This window comes from Platichthys flesus, chromosome 14 (assembly GCF_949316205.1).
Source record: "Platichthys flesus chromosome 14, fPlaFle2.1, whole genome shotgun sequence".
NCBI classification, from domain to species: Eukaryota; Metazoa; Chordata; class Actinopteri; order Pleuronectiformes; family Pleuronectidae; genus Platichthys; species Platichthys flesus.
In genome coordinates, this window is record NC_084958.1 from 3415063 (window position 1) to 3433513 (window position 18451).

An 18451-nucleotide genomic window follows, 5' to 3' on the forward strand; every position below is an offset into this window, starting at 1 on the left:
TTTGTGAAGAGTAGTTATGTAATTTACCGTAGCCTCTTTGTCAGCTCCAGCCAGTCTGTCCATTCCTCCCAGTTCTCTCTGAGTAACGAGGTGTTTCTGTCCGTAGACCTGTGCTGCAGACACATTCGTTTTGTTCCCCTATTTTGAATAAACTCTAGAGATGTGTGGGAAAATCTAAGGAAATCACCCACTTTGAAACTTTTTGAACATCATCTTATGCATTATGCTGCTGAAACATGATTGGTTGATTTGATAAATTCCACCATCTCTGGAGGATGTACATAGAATTGGGTCCAGACTCTCTGAAGAGTTTGCCTTTTACAAAAGAACAGCACGGCAGGAGAGTTTCCACCAAGACTCGGTCACAACCACACAGAAAGCTGCAGTGTTCGGTGAGGGGTGATGCAGCAGAGGCAGAATGTGGCGGATTAATTCCATTGCAGATATATTTTGGTTTACAGCACATTGACACCTGCATCGACTCATCGCCACAATGACCTTCAACCCCCCCGCTCTCAGTGAATCCTGCTGTGTTCATGCATCGGCTCCTCTGGACTTTCTGTGAGCTTTATACTGGAGGGCGGAGAAAGTCCACAGGAAGTCCGAAGGCTCTCACATTGACTCTTGCATTCACACATACAGCCCTTCAAGCCAGAGAAAGTCTGAAAGCAGCTAAAAGGTTGTTGGCCCACAGAACTTTTCTCGTGCTTGCTTAAAATGGTCTCACTGCAGGAACCATTGTACTTTGAATTCATCTGCAGCAGCTGTACACTCATTAGTCTGAAATCCACAGAACACACATATCAACAATTTTCCAAAGGATTACGTCTATTGTAAAATATATAGAATAGTTCCAGTGAAGACTGTGTTTCTATTACTAAGGTGAACTGACAAATGGATTTAAACTTTGATGGTTGGTATTTTACATCTGTTTTCATTACATATTACTAGTTTGAAGTTAGTTTGTTAGCACTTATTTTACTGTCTAAATGCAGCAAACATGCATTTGTATTTCCTTGCGAACCACGTTGACTAATAGACTACATAACTTTGACTAAACAGAAATGATCAGTGCAATTAAAGAGTCATTTTTTTGCACAGAAAAGCCGCAGACCCTGAGCATCTCTAGAACATCTGCACAGCATTTCTTCTGGTCACAGATGTTTAACCATCTTTAATGGTAAATTCAGTCAGTGTTGTCAGTCAGGAAGCCTTTAACTTTAGATACCTATAGGAAACAGAAAACGTAGCTTCAGTGCTCCCTCTCAGAGATTCTCCAAGTCCCTCCGCTCTTTTTGACACTGTGTTTTCCCCTGATATCATGTAAAATGCTACCTCATCCAACTAAAATCTATTTATCCTGATATCAAAGAGGAATCAGTCCCTGCCAGCCTGGATGCTTTCGACTGCAGACCTCAGACCAGATGAGAAACAAACATGCAACTGAAACCCCTTAACAATTATGGTAAGTGTGTTGAAGTATTGAAGTACTGTGACAGTGATTTACCAAATCTAACATCTGAGTATATCATATGCAATATTCAATAGCTCCTTTTATATTCAATAGCTCCTTTTATATATATGTGACCCGGATAACTCAGTGTGACTGTTAGGAAGTGTTTCTGTCAACAGTCTGCTTGATGATGTGATGGTTTCACATTATCTTTCACTGATCTCAAAACATCATTAGTTTCGATGGAAAGGAAATTGTTAGACTCTGATCCACAGGGTGACAGAGAAAACCAATCAGTCAATTATTCCAAATCAGATCACATCAGTCACAGGGAAGTCAGAAAATAACATCATGCATGTAGTGCCAACATTAATTGTTTTCAGGTATCTCTACAGATTGTACACACCAATTAAAATTTCCATTGGTCCAAAAATAATGAATGATCATATGGTCACACAGTGTGGTGAGGACTTTTGCAACCAATAAGATTAGAGACACAACACCAGATACAGATACCTGGGGACTGGCGGGAGAAAGTCCACAGAAACTCTGGAAACTCTCATTTGGACATTAGAGTTCATATGTACAGGCTGTGTGGAGGATCTCCGGAGATCAGTGCATGCCTGAAAGCAGCTTCCCAGTTTTCTTGGCATTAATAAATCCTCAGGTCTAAGTTTTCTCAGAGTCCATCTAATGTAACATCGATCATGTTCATCGGCAATCTGGATATACTGTTTATAATGTGTGATGGTCTTTAACACTGGAATATTGCAGCATATTTACACTGCAGAACAGCTTTGCCAAAAATGAAGTCAGACAAAATGAAGAAGATGAGAAAGATTACACATGCAAATGATACCGCTTTCAAATTGGTTGTTTCTCACCTGAATGGCATTAAACCTCCCTCTGCCTCACTGACGTTACATTATATGTTTGCACGTGGCCAGAAAACTCCTCCAGCAGACGTCATCCAGAGGAGATTTGCTACCTGTTTAGACTACAAGCTGTATTTCCACATTCTTTGTAGGCCTGCCTCCAACGATGGTCAAAGGACATGTTCAAACTCAGGAGTTAAAAAACAACCACTCACTCGCCAGGTTTTTCTCAGCAGCAAAATGAGTAAAAGGGAAGAGCTGTGAGGATTTAGTCTCTGAAAAGACCGGATATTAATCTATGAAATAAGACTCATGGTGACTCAAGTGAGGAGGGAGCTGGAGCTTTGCAACAACTGCAGCAGCATGAGGGCTTCTGAAGCCTGGGTGACTCAGTTAGCTGCACCCGTCTGAGCTCTGTGGTGAGTGTGGCGTCTGTTTGGGACACACATCCATGGCGACAAACTGAAATGGAATTGCTGCAGTGAACCTTTACATGTGCTCCGTTTATTTTCCATTCAATTATAGTTGGGATGAAGTTGCTGATTCCGCTAAGAATAAAGGAGAACACCCTGAAGTTTCAAGACTCTATCAACAGATAAGCTAAAACTAAAATCGAATCTATATTTGATTGATATCTCTGTATTTCTCTCCTCTCCTGCAGACTGCGCTTCAGTCCTCAGATTTACACACAGCAAGTGACAAACCAGTCCAGGGCTGTTTGGACCCTTTAAGGTCAAGGTCCGAGGGAAAAGCCAAGTGTGGTATGGATGCAGGGAGATTGTGATATCTTGTGGGGGGAATGCTGATTATGAGCAGTTTGTGAAAATATTTAGTCTTTCGATGTGGTTCATAATGTTATTTTTCTACCTTAAACTTATAAAATAGATCTGATGTTTAACAGAAAAATCCTGGCTGTAAGTCACTGTGACATTGACTGTGAAACTTCCATAGCCAATAACGATTGTATAGTACTTTAAATTGTGCATTCCTATTGTTCGCATTGCCGTTGTTTCTTGTGCTTATTATATTCTCATTCTATTTCCTAATTTATATTTATGCTCAAACACATCAAATCAAATTTGTTGCATGTGTAATGAACTACAGTATGAAGTGCTGCTGTCTTTAAAGAAATAAGATGGAGCTTTTCTCAGGAGTTCAGAGCAGACTGGCACGAGCAGGCCACTGTAGCTGCGAAGGTCCCTGACTTAAAGAGGAATCACAGCACTGGAAAGAGGCCCATTTCATTAAACTAGGCCACCTTTGATGTTGATACGTGCAGTTATTTTTGAAATCAAAATGTATGACATTTTGTGAGGATATTTTTTTTTTACAAGAGATCAAGCATGTGTGAATGTGGTAGAAAAGTATCAAACACAAGGTAAATACCAACAGGCCTCAAACATTGTTAATGAACTACTGTGTGTTGTGTCTGAATAAAATTTGGAGTTATGGAACATCCTTGTGTCAGTCTTTTTAGAAAAATCCAGAACAAGACCTGTCCCAACTTATTTTACACTACAGACCACTACATGTACGCAGAGTCACAGCACTGCAGTGAGAGGGTCCTGGCGGGTCCTGGTCGGTCCTGGTGGGTCCTGGTCGATCCTGCTGTGTCCTTGTGGGTCCAAATATATCGATCACATTCTCCAAGCAGAGGAGTTTATTCAGTGGCAGACTGCTGTAACTGTCTGCTCATTGCACAGACTTCTGTCCCCCAGGCCATACATCTGCACTTGTCACAGACATGGAGGGCTGAAATGGACTTTTAGGCATGAGGCTGCCTCTATGATCACATCACACCAACCCATAGTCGTACCTTTTATCAGCCCCTGTGCACAATATACATGGTTTTGGTGTTTTGTTTTTATGTTCACTTAAATTTAGCCTCCATTGACACATCTGTTTACCTCCGTAATTCTGTTCACAAAATTGTTTGTGTTTGTTTTTGTTTAAGCCTTTCTTCATATATGTTAAATAACGTAATTTGTTGACAATTTGTGCATCCTCCATAGAAATACACTTTACCCTCGCACAATATGTTTGGTTCTGGTTGTTTATGTTTTCCTCACTTTAGTTAAGCATTTTCTTATATATTAAGATATGATAAGTTGTTGACTATTTGTACAGCGTCTTACTTTTACTTTATTTATCTATCAATCAATCAATCAATCAATCAATCAATCAATCAATCTATCAGTTTATCTATCTATCTATCTAAAATATAGGATTGTTATATAAACATGAATCATACAAAATTTAAAGCATCACATCTATATGGCCACAAAGATTAGACCTATCACCACATTCTACATTCAACTATGTCTGTATTTATTTGTCAACAAATTAGAGGCATGGAAAATAATGTATTTTAAACTTGCTCGTTCAGGCAAATGTGAAGACACGTGCCACCAAACAATTGTCTTTTGGCCAAATGCAGTGTTCCCTCAATACTGGTTTGAATTAGGTTTTCAAAATCAGGTTCCGGTCTTCTGTCGTGTTGTCACATCTCCCCATTAAGACCAATTAAAATAATTCTATTTCACTCTGGCAGTTTTCAAATCATCATCTTTCTCGCAGCAGATGTCATTTTTTTTCCATCCCTAAACTGGAACTCCACCAGCGGCTCGCACTGGCGTGGCGGGGTCAGTGACCGCGCACGCCGGCTGTTTATCTGTATGAGAGGTCCTCGGGAGCGCGCCCCCCCTGGCCAAGGAAGGTGAGCGAGTGTCTGGAGGGGAGGACTCGGGAGCGCGACCAGCCGAGGGATCGATCGGATTAAACTCGATTCGAGTGAAATTAACACAAAGGAGAGAAGAGCAACGCACACGAGTCGGTGAGGTTGCGGATGCGAGACGCGCAGGAGAAATATTTCGGGAGAAAAACGTAACACTTGAACTTTTTTTCCTCTGTTTATTTATATTTCAAACGAAAAAAAGGACCACGGTGGGGTTTTTTTTTTTTTCTCAAGCAAGCGGAGATACTAACCAGCCAGCACGGAGTTGATTTGATAAAACCCCGAAGTGACCGAGCTTGTTGGGTAAGCGAACAAATGCCCCCTTTGAATGTGTGAATTTGAAATGTGGCCCAGGTGCGATAGTTTCATTGGAACCGACGCTTCTGAATTAAAACCCTTTCTATTCGGGCTGAATAGCAAGTTTTCCATACTTTTTTCCACAGCGCTATCGGACGCTTAAATCTGCCGAGCGACTCTGGTTTTCAGCCGGAGGGTATTTTCATTCACATCCAGCTGAATGGAGACGCTCCTGGTTTGGTTTAGCCTCAGTTTTATTCCCTCATTTCAGCAGAAAGTCATTGAAGGTCCATGTAGCTCCCATGCCGACATGCTAACAATAGCAAGTTTAGCTTTGCCACCCGCTGTATCGCTCACACACACTCACACACATATACACACACACACACACACACGCGCACAACATAGTCCCATTAGTCAGTTATAAAGTGGAAAGAAAACACACGGAGAGCGTCTCTGTTTCCGAGTCCGCTCCCCCGGCAACTTGTTGGATTTTCTTCAGTGGAGTGTGGAGTTGCTTTGGTGTTTTTAAAGAGTGACTGTTAGCCCTGTTAGCTAATTGTGTTGAAGCTTCCAGGAGACACGAGGTGGCTCGAGCGTAGAGGTGAGTCACTGGCCGACTGAATGAGCGCAGCTCTGAGGGAGATTCCCAGCGGAGAATACTTGGCACATATCACCAACAAACGCTCTGCCTGGCTCGATTTAAAGTGTTCCAACATACAAGTTTGCATATTGGTCGTGTTTCAGCGGAACGCGTGTTTAAATGGCTAAGAGCGCAGCGTGAAGTGTGCGTAGTAGTCGCCAGTTGTATTGGACGGAAGGGACAGAGGAGAGGAGGGGGGGATCTGTGAGGCCAGGCGGTCATTCCGTACGACCGTGTTTTTCACCTTGTTTTTAACACGACTTACTCCAGCGAAACCCATTCAAATGTGTGAGAGACTCTGTAGCCGCTCTATAGCCTTGGTGCAAGGTGGAAAGAGTTTATTTTAACGACAAAAGCCGAGATAAGGGAGTCGTTCCGAGGTCCAGAACGACGTGCAAAATACCTCCTGATAGGCTAATTAGCCGTGCTAGCCGCTGGAGGTTAGCCCAGCGCTAGGACACAGAAGTTCAGCTAGCCTGTTAGCCACTTATCATCCTCATTGTTAGACCACTCTGTAGCCCCCCTTCACAGGGGCTAACTACGATGTTCCTCGGTATTGCTCTCGGGCAAGAAAATCAACTTTACGCATCTTTCGTGTCACTTTTGTCGAAGTGGAAAGACACAATAACAGCTCGCGTTCTTAAGTAGCGTTTCTGCGTGTTTAGCGTTTGCCGTGATAGTAGGTTTGTCGTGTTGCATTGTATCCGGCGAGTAAAGTTTGATAACCAGCATGGCTACACTTGTTACTCGGAGTGGACCGGAGAGCAGGCAGCCAACAGCACCTGCCGGTGCTGGTTCAGGCCACTCATCTCCACGGGACACACTCACTACTGTGGGATTTATTTTATCTTCACTACACACTTTATTGCCTGGGCTGGTGGCGCTGCACTCTTTCACCATTATGTGCTCTGTAAACGGTCAGCTTATATAATGGTCACCCTGTCGCTCACACGTAACTTTGGCTGCGCTGAAATGACTGAAATACAAAAACGGTAAACCTGTCCTCTACGTGCACGCTCTCATAAACACACTCACTGTGGCCTTTCATTCTCACACGGTGGCTTTATTAACAGTCTGACATATTCAGTGTACATGAATTAGTTCGTTATTTTCCTCCTGCTGCCTCAGAGCCAGGAGCTGCTCCCCCCACCACCTTGTGTCTGTGAGCCAAGATGGCAGCTAGTCATGTTTAGCAGGCCACAGAGGGAGAGATAAGAGGCCCCGTACACACACACACACACACCAGATGTTCAGCACTATTTGGTCTCTAGTTTGTCCCTGTCTTTTCTTGTGGTAAAAGTTGATGCACCCCCCCTTTTCAGCTTCAAGGCTTCCTTGGTTTGATAGTCAGTTAGATTTATCTAAAACTTGGACACAAGTTAGATTTCCCCACATGTGATCTTAATGTAGTGTTTATTTGGATAGATTGTTTGCAGTTTATACCTTCTTTTTTTGTCAGAATTTAGGCAGCTTACAATCATTTTGCGAAGTTTTGTTTTTATTGGTTCAAATGTAAATGGGCCCCTCTGGAAGTTGTGTTGGTGACCTTGAAGTTGCCTGCCTTAAGTATAAAAAACAAAATTTGAACATAACCTTGACGGTGGTTCCTTTTTTTTAATTAAAAAACCATGAGGCCTGAACGATGAAGAGGTTTGTCATTCCAGTGCCAACCTTGCAGCCAGTGTGCCTGACATGGCCTCACACAGCCAGGAAATCCCTGACTCTTTAAGGCCGGCGTATGCTTCTGCAACTGCGGCTTTTCACGCCACTGTGGCGTAGGACTTGTGGTCATTCATGCTTATCCAAGCGTTGGGCGTTTCAGAGCAATTCCCCGCCAGAACACTAGGCGGAGTAACGTGTTTTGTCAAACAACCTTAGAGACGCCTTCTTTATTCTTCGTCGACTGTTTAATTATATCGCCACTGCAGCTCCTCATAGCCATTTTCTGGCGGACAAATCCGCCAGTCAGTGACGGTTATCGAAGTGGTCATACTTTCTGATCTATTCTGCCAACCGCTCGACTATTTGGTCCATATTCGTTCTTCTAAATCTACCGTTGTTTCTGCCGGTATTATGTGGCATGAAACCGGAAACAAGACTCCGGACCGATGTAGTAAGCAGACCAATCACAAGCCTTGCAGGCTGCTGGATGCTTGCAGGTCTTTGTCTATAGTTAGAAAAATTGGGCGACGCACGTAAGAAGGGATACTTAAGCAGGTAAGGGGCCTGGAAGGGCTCTTGTGCTTGCGGGCCAGTGAAAACGCAGAAGCATGCGCCGGCCTTTACACTAGGGGTCAGCTGGGGGATAAACCACATGCGCAAAGCTACTCATGCCCTACAAAACACAATAGTAAGATTTCACTGAATGATGAAATTAAAATCCCACTGTACTACCATGCACTAGTGCTTGTCCTCCACGTGGTCAGACCCTCTAACTTATCTCAATTCAAATTGATATTTTAATTACATGTTAAATGTAACCATTCTGCTTCCTGCTGTTGCCCGGCTCAGTCACTTTATCTTGTTGATAAAATGCTGCCCTTTATGTAAGACCGGTGTCCATCAGTGTGTCGTGCCTGTGAGTAGGCTGTTTCCCTGAAGTTTTGACCTATGAATCATTAGTTTGACCAATGTTGGTTTTCTGACCATTTTACCCAAAATGTGTCATTATCGATTGACCTTTTAATTAGTTCTCAATGTTTTCATACTGCTCCTCAATTTCAGAGGAAGAAGGCTTGAACTTCTTAAGTGGAGGTCATGGGATTAACAGTTAGTACCCCTGCAGGCATACAGGGAGAACCATAACCTAGACCTGGCAGCAGTGAAGGTCTTTATTCATAGCGTCACATTTTACTACTTTGTGTGTAGTTTCCCTGTTTTCTCATAACCTCTAGATGAGGTTTTTGCTCCTGCTAACTTTCAGTTTTGCTGATAACGCTATTGCCATCAGTTTAGTCTGAGCTCGTTTTGTTTTCGGTCTTTTACCTCATCAGATTGTGGCACAATATATATATATCTATATATATATATAGATATATATAAAGCAAGCAATGGCATAAGTTTTTCTGGAAAATCTATAACTGGTTAGGAGGAAACTCGTGTATGAGTGATACAGCTTTCTGATATGCATACATTGTAGTAATTGTTGTATTTATGAGGTTGCTGCATGTTTTTACCAACTTCCTTCCTGAAGCATTTCCACACTGCAGCTCTTTTTCTAGTGCGACATCAGACTAGAGTGTAATCACAAGAGCATTCCCTTGCTTTAGTCGGGCAGAAACCTGTGTTTTGAAGGTGGATTACTCTGACCACCTGGTTTAAGGCCAGTATTGAGACAACATTGTCTTTTCAGTCGGGTAAATAACACCTGGTGCTGCAGCACTGCTGATGGACAGTTTAGCATTGTGAGCCTGGTGTTGGGTGTCTGAGTCTGAGAGCTTGTGTTTGTTAGGGTGGCCATTTTGTCTCCTACCATCATGTGTGGTAGATGGCAGCCCTGTTAGCCTAGATTAGAAGTGGTGCTGTTGGTCCCGTCATTGTTTGTCTCTTTCATGTTGCCATCTATATTCCCACCTCCACCCCCTCAGCCACCCACTCCCCCTCTGCCCTCCTCTCCTTTCGACTCTTCATTCACACCTTTTCTGTCTCTCTCACTCTCTCACTCTCTCTTCATCTTTGCCAGTCTGTCTGTTTCCTCCTCTCCTACCATTTCCAACCAAGAGGTTAGCGGGGGTCTTAAGCACCATAGCGAGTTTCAAAACGGAGAGTCATGACTGTCTCTCTCACTATCTCTCATCCCGTCCTCTCACCTGTCACTCCCTCTGCCCTCTTCTCCTCACTTGTCTCCCCCATCCCCCTCTGCACCAAAGGCCTTTTGGACCCAGTGCCTGGAAGAGAGGCTGGTGTTAATATAGCTCAAGTGTTTGTGTGTGTGTGTGGACTAAATATTTTTTTTCTCTCTGTGTGTGTGTAAGAGGAGGCAGCCTGTCAAGTACATTTCTGACCTATGTGTTCATGCCTTATCTATCCTTGACCTCTCCTAGTGTTGATGCTTGGCACATCCTGCATTTCCTCTTCATCACTTTGCTCATATGCAACGTCTAGCCTGACTGCTACTGCGAAAACAAATAAGCAAAGCTAAAACCCATGACTCTCCAATGGAAATATTTGGGTTAGCTGCTGGTGATAGATCCCATTGCTGACAATGGCTTCAGAGCCAGAGAAATCTAAAATGCTAAGTTGTGGCAATCCATGCAGCGATCCACTTCTCGTTTTCAATCACAATTCCTCTCCATGCGTAATTTACATGGGGACAAATGGCTAGTTTGTGGAGTCAACATCTAGTTAGGAAAAGGGAGATGGATGCAAAACATTGGAGATGAGAGAGAAAGGTGAAGACAGAAGTTTTACCCAGAGCGAGAGAAAATGTATGCAATTTCCTTGAAATGCTCAGGCAATATTTTTCACATGACATCTTAAATTAATGCGTTTTTAGCAGTAGTGAGCAGATCTACTTAAGTAAACTGAAAACACATTTTTTTATTTTCAAAATGTTTTATTTTCCCTAAAGCTTCAAGCGATTTCTGTTCATTTCAATCTCATTTGATAAATATTAATTAAGGAGATGAAAAAAATAAACATACCTTCATTAAATATCTGCCAATGGCTGCTCTGCTCTTTTCATACGAGTCTCTCATTGAAGACCTGATACGGTCGACCACCCCAGCGGCGCACACTGAGTCAGGAAAAATGAGTGTGCGTCAGGGGAGAGGTTACCCCTGAGCTTTACAGGAAGGACTCTTGGAAGTTAATTGGTTGTTAGTGGGCAGGCAGTGGGGCAGGGAAGTGGCCACTATGAGCGAAAACAGTCCAGACCTGCCCGTCCTATTTAGGCCGATAGCAGTCAATGTCGATAGCAGTGATAGATTAGGGAGAGGTCAGGGCAGCATGCTTGAGTCTGTTCTATGCTTTGTGGTTGTGTGCCTTCTTGTTTTGTATAGCATAGAGACAAAGTCCCTTGTAAGGATTGTGAGAAATTAATATTAAAAAAATATATATTTTGAAAGATTGTATCGTGTTCCTCATGATGACAAATCTATCTGGAGCCCAAAATCAATGGTTGTTTTTCTTTTTGAACAAGTGGAGCAGACCCCCCCCCCCCCTGTTTGTGAGGAATCCTGTCCTTTTTGACAAGTCTACCTTTGAAATTAGGACAAGGGTTGTTAAAGGGTTTTCCCCAAAGTCTGTAAAAGTGACAAAATGATTCTGGAACTTATTTGCATCTCCAAGCAACAATTCCCCCCTCCTCCCTCACCTTCAAGGGTTTGATTTCTGATCATGTAGGTTTACACCCTCTACATTTAAATGTCAGTTCTTGTGTGTGTGTGCGTGTGCGTGTGTGCGTGTGTGTGTGATGGATCATTTGTTTTGTGTTAATGTGGCGGTGATTAAAACAAATCAGGGGAAGAGGAAAAAAAACTAGTTAGATTCATAGTGAAACTACAGCGTGTGTCAGAGTATTTCGCCTGAGGAGGAGGTCATTCATGTGGCCCAGGATGGATTTGCGTTGAAACTGTTTCAGGTATTTGGAGCACAGACCACCTCTGACTGGTCAGGCATAATCGGATCGCTATCCAATTTATATAATATATCAAAAATGCTGTATCGCGGCCATCACTATCTCGACCATCAAGTATAAATTGTCACGTGAATGTTTTTAAGCCGTCAGCATGAAATCCATAGTTTTGATTCCCTCGCTCTCTTCTCCTGCCCTTCTCACAACAGACCTCTCCTGCACGCATATGTTTTTTGGTATCAGGAGGAAAGATACTCCAAGCATGAGAGGGCAAAAGACAGAAAAGAGTCCCATCCACTTTTGAGAGTCCAGAGACGGTTATTGACAGTTTGCTTATATTCTTTGTGAATGCTGAACCGAGCGAATTACTTTATAAATGATGAACGTGAACAGCGTTCACTCCACCGAGAGTGGATGCTTTTGTGTGTCTTTGCTCGGAGCGAGTGGAAGTTTACATGCACACACACATGCCCCGGAGCTCTGCATCCACTTCCTCGCTACATGCTGAGATGCGAGGCGCATTCACATGAAGCAGCTGGTCAGTGACTTTGTTGACGAACAGTGCAAACAGCTTCCTCTATGATCCACAGCTGCTCAATGATCAGAAGGCTTGCTCCGACATTTATATTTGACTCGAAACAAGGTAATTTACCCTTTGTTTTAAGCATATATGTCCGCTGATACCTTCCGACGAGGTGAATTCAGGAACCTTCGGAAGTGATAGCGTAGCCACTTCCTTTGGACTTTTATAAATTTAACATTTGTACCGTGATTTAGAGGAGATTCCAACATATTGCAATATATGTATCGATATAGCTTAAAAATATTGCGATGTTTGTTGTGGGCCGTATTGCCCAGCCCTGCTGTGTTCACACCTGTACCTAGAGCTGTCCGCTTGTGAACGGATCACAAAACCACATGTTAATACCTGTATGAATGAGGCCAAAGACTACAGGATTCACTTGTGGTGACAGAGCAGATCATTGAAGTTCACTGAACTCACTGTTGTGTTCATAAAACCAGTTTTACCTTGTTACATGGAGCCTTATCATATTGGAAGCCAGAAGATGGTAAACTGTGACCATGAAAATATGTACATGGTCAGTAACAGTACTTGGATACACTGCCACTATTTTTGTTTTTCGGATTAAGGCCAAACTGTGGGCCTCAGGTCTGATGAATCTATATTCATCAGACCTCCGCCTGATCAGACTGATCATCATCTGGTTAATCATCGACCATGCCATTTTGTTCAGTCTTTAACTATCCAGTGTTGGTGGGTCCGTGTCACACCAGCCTCAAATTTCTGTCCCTTCTCTGATGGGAGTGGAACCTTTCATGGTCTATGCTGTTGTAGATCATTCCCCGAAGAGTTGGATGTGTGGTTTAGTCTGTATTTTACTCCCCACAGTAGCACCGAACCTTTTTCGCCCAAACATTTTCAGGCGAGAGGTGGAGCATCCAGTTGCAGCAGGAAGTGACGTATTAACTCCGCTGGTTAGATCGTATGATTTCGTTTACAGCACCCTGAAACTGTTGTCACCACAAACTCTCCACATCTTCGACAGTCTTCTACGTATAGGACATCGTTTTTTACCAAAGATGTTTGTCTGTTGATTTTTTTTTTCTTCATTTTTGTGTCTGCTGCATGATATAAGCATCAACCCTGTCACTCGCTTGCAGTGAATCCAGCTGGGCAACTCCTACTGTAGTCAAACATTGACTTGTCCTGGATTTCTACTGTCTTCATACTAGGAGGCCCGGCGGATAAAGTCCGTAGAAGCAGGGCGTCTCACTCTGACTTCTGCATTTACACATGAACCTCTTCCAGAAAAAAAATGTAATATAATAATGTGGATGTGAGCATGTGAATGTATACACATGCTGTCACGGGTCATTTTTGGGAATATCACATTGTCTTGTGTTTATTTCCTGTAGACTTACCCCAAGCCCCTAACTACACTGACCCAAAAATCAGCTTTTCCCCCACTGGGGACACAGCTTTTGTACCCAGTTGGACAAGCTGTCCCCAGTTAACTGATTTGCAGGCTGAAATCTGTCCCCAAAGGTGGCCTGTGACTGATTCAAACACACACTACACTAGCAGGTTCCTTGCCCCCCCTCCCTGTGTCCTCTGTGATCAGCCTGTGAGCCGGCCAGTGGTTTTTCCTACCACATGGTAAAGGCAGGGAACAGATTGGATAAACACAGCCCTTTCCTGCTGACCCACCCCCACCGCCCACCCCTCTGCCCCAAACACGCGTACACACAAACACACACGCGCACGCGCTGGCACACACTCTCCAGCATGCGTGCGCACACACACACACACACACACACTGTCCATTAACGAAGCAGTCGTGCGTAAAATAACCAGATTTTCTCTAGCTTCACTGCTTCTCTCTTTCCCTCCTCCCTCTTCTCTCTTCCTTCCTTCCGGGCCTCAAATCCCAGCCCCAAACACACGGCCCTGCATCCCCTCACTTGATCGTAATTACACACACAGCTAGCCAGCTCCTGCGCGCTGTCCTCCATTTGGGAACAAAGGTATAAATTATAGCGACTTAGATCCTAGTGGTAATGGGAGGTGGGTGGGTGCACACATGCTCTCCAGAGGAAGAGGGAGATCACTCATTTCATGTGCCTAGTTGGGTTGTGTCTGCTGAGCTTTTGGCGTAGTTTGTTTCTGTGGCTTTGTGTTGTTTATCTGTGCCCGCCTGCATGCGTCTCAGAGGAAACGTGGTGCTGTTGACATGGCAGAGATTTCCTGTCGTAAAGCCTGGAGGCTACAGACAGTTTAGCCCGCCAAACTTGACAGCGCAGACAGGATTGCATTGAGTTGCTGTTGGCTAATCGCTCATCCTCATTTCTTCCTTTACTGTAGACTAACACCAAGGGATTTGGAGTGAAATAGTCAGTCATGACAGTTAACATTAGTTGAGATGCAAAACCAGCATGGTCCTTATTTTGTCGAAAGTTTTTAGCTGAAAAAAAAAAAAAAGTTAACGTAATCATCCCTCAGATCTGATCCACTAGATTCTTCAAATATTCACGAGCAAGAAAAAGGAGAGGTCCATCATGAAGGGATGAGTCCCTGTAGGTTTTCATTCAAACAAGTTTATTTTAGGCAACATCAGTGACTTAACACATCTTCATTCAGTCTGTTAATCAATCTAAGGACAGGTAGAACGGATTATTTGGAGTTCCTTGACTCAAAATAACACATGGGCTTACAAAAATTCTCATGTTAAATAGCAAACATTATTAATAAAAGTAGATAACAAATTTATACTGTGATAATCTTTCTTTTTTTAGATTAATGTAAAATAAATCTAGTTGCTTGTGTCACTAACTGCTGGGGGTGTAAGTTGAATGTTTCGGTTTCTGTTGACTGAAGGCTCATCCCTTATGCACTATACCCTGAATTACTGGCTGCAACAGAGGCCATTCAGTTGAACTAACTTGGCATTGATATTCTTAGGTTTAGGCTTGGCTGAGCGAATGGCCTCGATAATTTTGGTTTGACAGAGCTTCACAGTCAGTGTGAATTCCTGAGCCTTGCTGGTGATCGCCAGTTCATTTATCAAGTAAGCCTAAACTATCCATGTTAGAGCGACTTGGTGATTACTTTTGGTTTCAGGTGAGGAAGAGCTTGTGGAGCTGTTAATTATGTTGTTGGACTCCCAGGCTCATGCGTCTGCCTCCAGCAGTGACAGGACCAACCCCCCCTTTTCATATTTCATCTCACTTTGTTTAAACGGGATAATAAAAGTGCCAGCTCAAGGTCAAAGTCCTGATACAGTGTTCAGAGCTTTATTTTGGGACATAGTTTGTTTTGAGTTGCAACACAAAAGAGGGCAAGGCTTTTTCCTATGTCAGCTTCCGACAATGCTTCAGTTTGGTTTTTCAGGTTATATATAGATATATGATCTGATGAAAAGATACAGACCACAGCTCCATCATTAACACTATTTAGCCTCACAGTATAGCTTAATTATTGCTGTCTATTATAGCTACAATAAATTGTTAATTGTTTGCTAAAAATGAGTGTCACCTTTTTCGAACATAATTTATTAAGGGAAGTTCTCAAACATAACTGCCCAAGTGACTGTGGTTTCAGGTTTTTAGATGTTAGAAATCCCAAACGTAATATTGAGTTGTTCCAAGGTTGTTGGTGGGACATATAGGAATTGCCATAGCACTCAAGGAATACTGTCAGTGGAAATTTTCTCCGTAATTTTTCATTTAAATCAATCAAATAATCGCTTGATTTATTTAGGGCTTTCCCTCTCGTCACATAGATTCCATTGTACTTTCCCATTTTATAGAACCTTTTTCTTTTTTGGCACCATCAATTCTGTACCACTTTATACCAGACTTCTTTTTGTAAGATTATAGTTAACAAATCTGAACTATGGAAGTTTTTATTTTCATTGTGGCAGCAATGTTAACTGAGGTAAGTGTTACCTAGCAAAGGTTCCATAATGATACATTTGAGAAAGAGGCACTTGTGCACCACTAATAATTGACAAAAAATACTATGCCATCTTAAAACTGACCCCTGTTTTTTTTAAGAGGTTGAGGGGCGTATGTGGCTGAGGGGTATAGCGGTCGTCCTCCAACCTGAATGTCTTCCCCATCTGCATGCCGAAGTCTCCTTGGGCAAGATGCTGAGCCCCGAATAGCCCCTCATAGAACGACAAAGTGCTGCTAATAAATGCACTTTATGAATGTGTGTGTGAATGGATGAATGTAAAACTGTACAGTAAAGCGCTTTGAGCGTTCTTCAAGGCTAGAAATGCGCTATATAAATACAAAACCATTTAACATGTACAGCTTCTAAACCATATAACTGGACACAGCCTCAGTTGTTTTACCATTGCTGTCTTTTTCTGTCAGTGGATGGTTAATTGAAAGGGATGTAGTGCAGGAGCCTGAAGGCCTCCGCTGCTTCTGGTAGCACATGGTAACCGACTAGCCTTTTGGCCCAAGCTAAGTTTGACCAAGGCCGGCAGATCAGTAGTGACCCTGTGCTGTAGAGCTGCAATTAACAATTATGTATTTTTTCAGTTAACGAATGATTTAAATCCAACCAAGAGTCCAAAATCAGAAATAACTTGGCAGTATTTTCAGCCAATCCAAACACTACATATGGATTCTGATGTTGTCTGGCGACATTCCGTTCATGACAACCTAGGAATCAACACTATTAACAATAATGAGTGATCAGAGACGACAGTTTTTTGACACTTCTGTTTCACTCGACTTGTTTCTGAGGGCAGGCCTCATCGCTATGATGTTGCGTGTTCACACTGATGGTAGCACTGAGTCAAAATATAAGGGCATGTGTGGGTGTGCTGCTACATTTACCAGTGAGAAGCTGGAATCTGAGCCACTCCGTCCAGTGTGAACACTCATCAGATGGCAAGGCACCACACTGCAGTTTCGTGCACTTGGTGGAAAAAATTACGAATGCATAAATTGTTATGCTGCTTCTTGTTTGTGAGGTAAACAATGCCTTATTCTTGCACTTGACTGTATTTGGACAGTACTGTCAACATTTTGGTACCTGAACCTGCGGTTCTTCATGATAGGATGTCAATGCGCCTAGACAACTCAACACGTGTATGTTACGACGGGGGGCGGGGACCAGGATGGGAATGTGGTTGGCTAAAAGCCTCAGCCTTTGATGAGCTTTGACGTCTAAACCGGCACACTGACCGATCACCTAATTTCTCTCTCTCTCTCGCTCGCAGTAGCCAGCAAGTGCATATATAGCTACATTTTGCTATATTGTAGATTTCAAAGCATAATATAGCGTGTTCTGCAGTGCTGACAGGAAATCACTTGCCTTTGTAGTAGCTTGCAGCAAAGGATGTGAAATTGCACTTGATTACTCTCACCTGCTACACACTCACATTTTTCTTCTTGTAGTGATTGAAATAAACAGGACGTGATGTAACACCAGAGTTTCATAGATGCTGCTTATAGTACGGTGGATGTTGTTGCTAAACACAAGTCCTAACAACTGCTGAATCGCTTCTCTTTGTAAAGACTGATGGTTTATGTGAGATTATTTAAGACAGTTCTACACGGATAATTGATAAATCATGATATATTTTTAATTTGCTGATTTCACTTTCAAAGTGTGTGGCTTTGCAGTTCTGTTTTAAATAAATTTAGGTGCAACATTGGTCATAAACATTAAAATGCCAGCGATTCTATTTCCTGGTTTTCTTTAACGGTAAAGGACCTATTTGTGATAGACTTGTGAGCTACCCAGGATGCATTAAGGGAGAGGTGGGGTGCATCCTGAGCTGGCTGAATAGTTAAACACAGCTGTTAGCCTGCCGCCAAGACTTAAAATGCTCCTATAACACAGAGCTGCTTAGCCAAAACCACCTGTACTGCCAGTGTTTGTGCAATGTATCAGTGCACACTATTTAATGTGAGTTAGTAATCAAACATTTTGCCCTGATACCTGCTGTTGGTTATGAATAAGTTAAGGGGAGGAATTTTGGAGGAGGAAAGAGGAATGGTGAAGGGGGGAGGGAAAATTTGTAGCATTGGAAGTCAGATTTTTTTTTTTTGTAGTTTATTGCATCTTCAATGAATCCTCCCCTATCACATATCAGTCTCCGCTATGGCCCACACCTACTCATTCATCATGCATGCTTAGATCAACTTACAGTGCCTTTTACCCTCACTGCAGACTGGGTTGTTGATTTAGTCACCCAGTCCCTCAGATGTTGATTATCTGAGGGAGAGCGTGGCCTAGGGGATAGAGCGGGTGCTCTGCAACAAGAAGGTTGCCGGTTCGAATCCCACTCTATCCCATCTGCATGCCTAAGTGTCCATGGCAAGATACTGAACC

General features: G+C 42.9%; 1 protein-coding gene across 1 annotated transcript in view; it reads left to right on the forward strand.

Annotated features, from left to right (window-relative positions):
• The first annotated feature begins 5045 nt into the window (after positions 1 to 5045).
• chd7 (chromodomain helicase DNA binding protein 7) overlaps positions 5046 to 18451 on the forward strand; it is a 66621-nt gene continuing 53215 nt past the window's right edge. The window contains exon 1 of the mRNA XM_062403628.1: positions 5046 to 5365. The gene's annotated coding sequence lies outside the window, so the exon portion shown is untranslated. The remainder of the gene's footprint in view (positions 5366 to 18451) is intronic.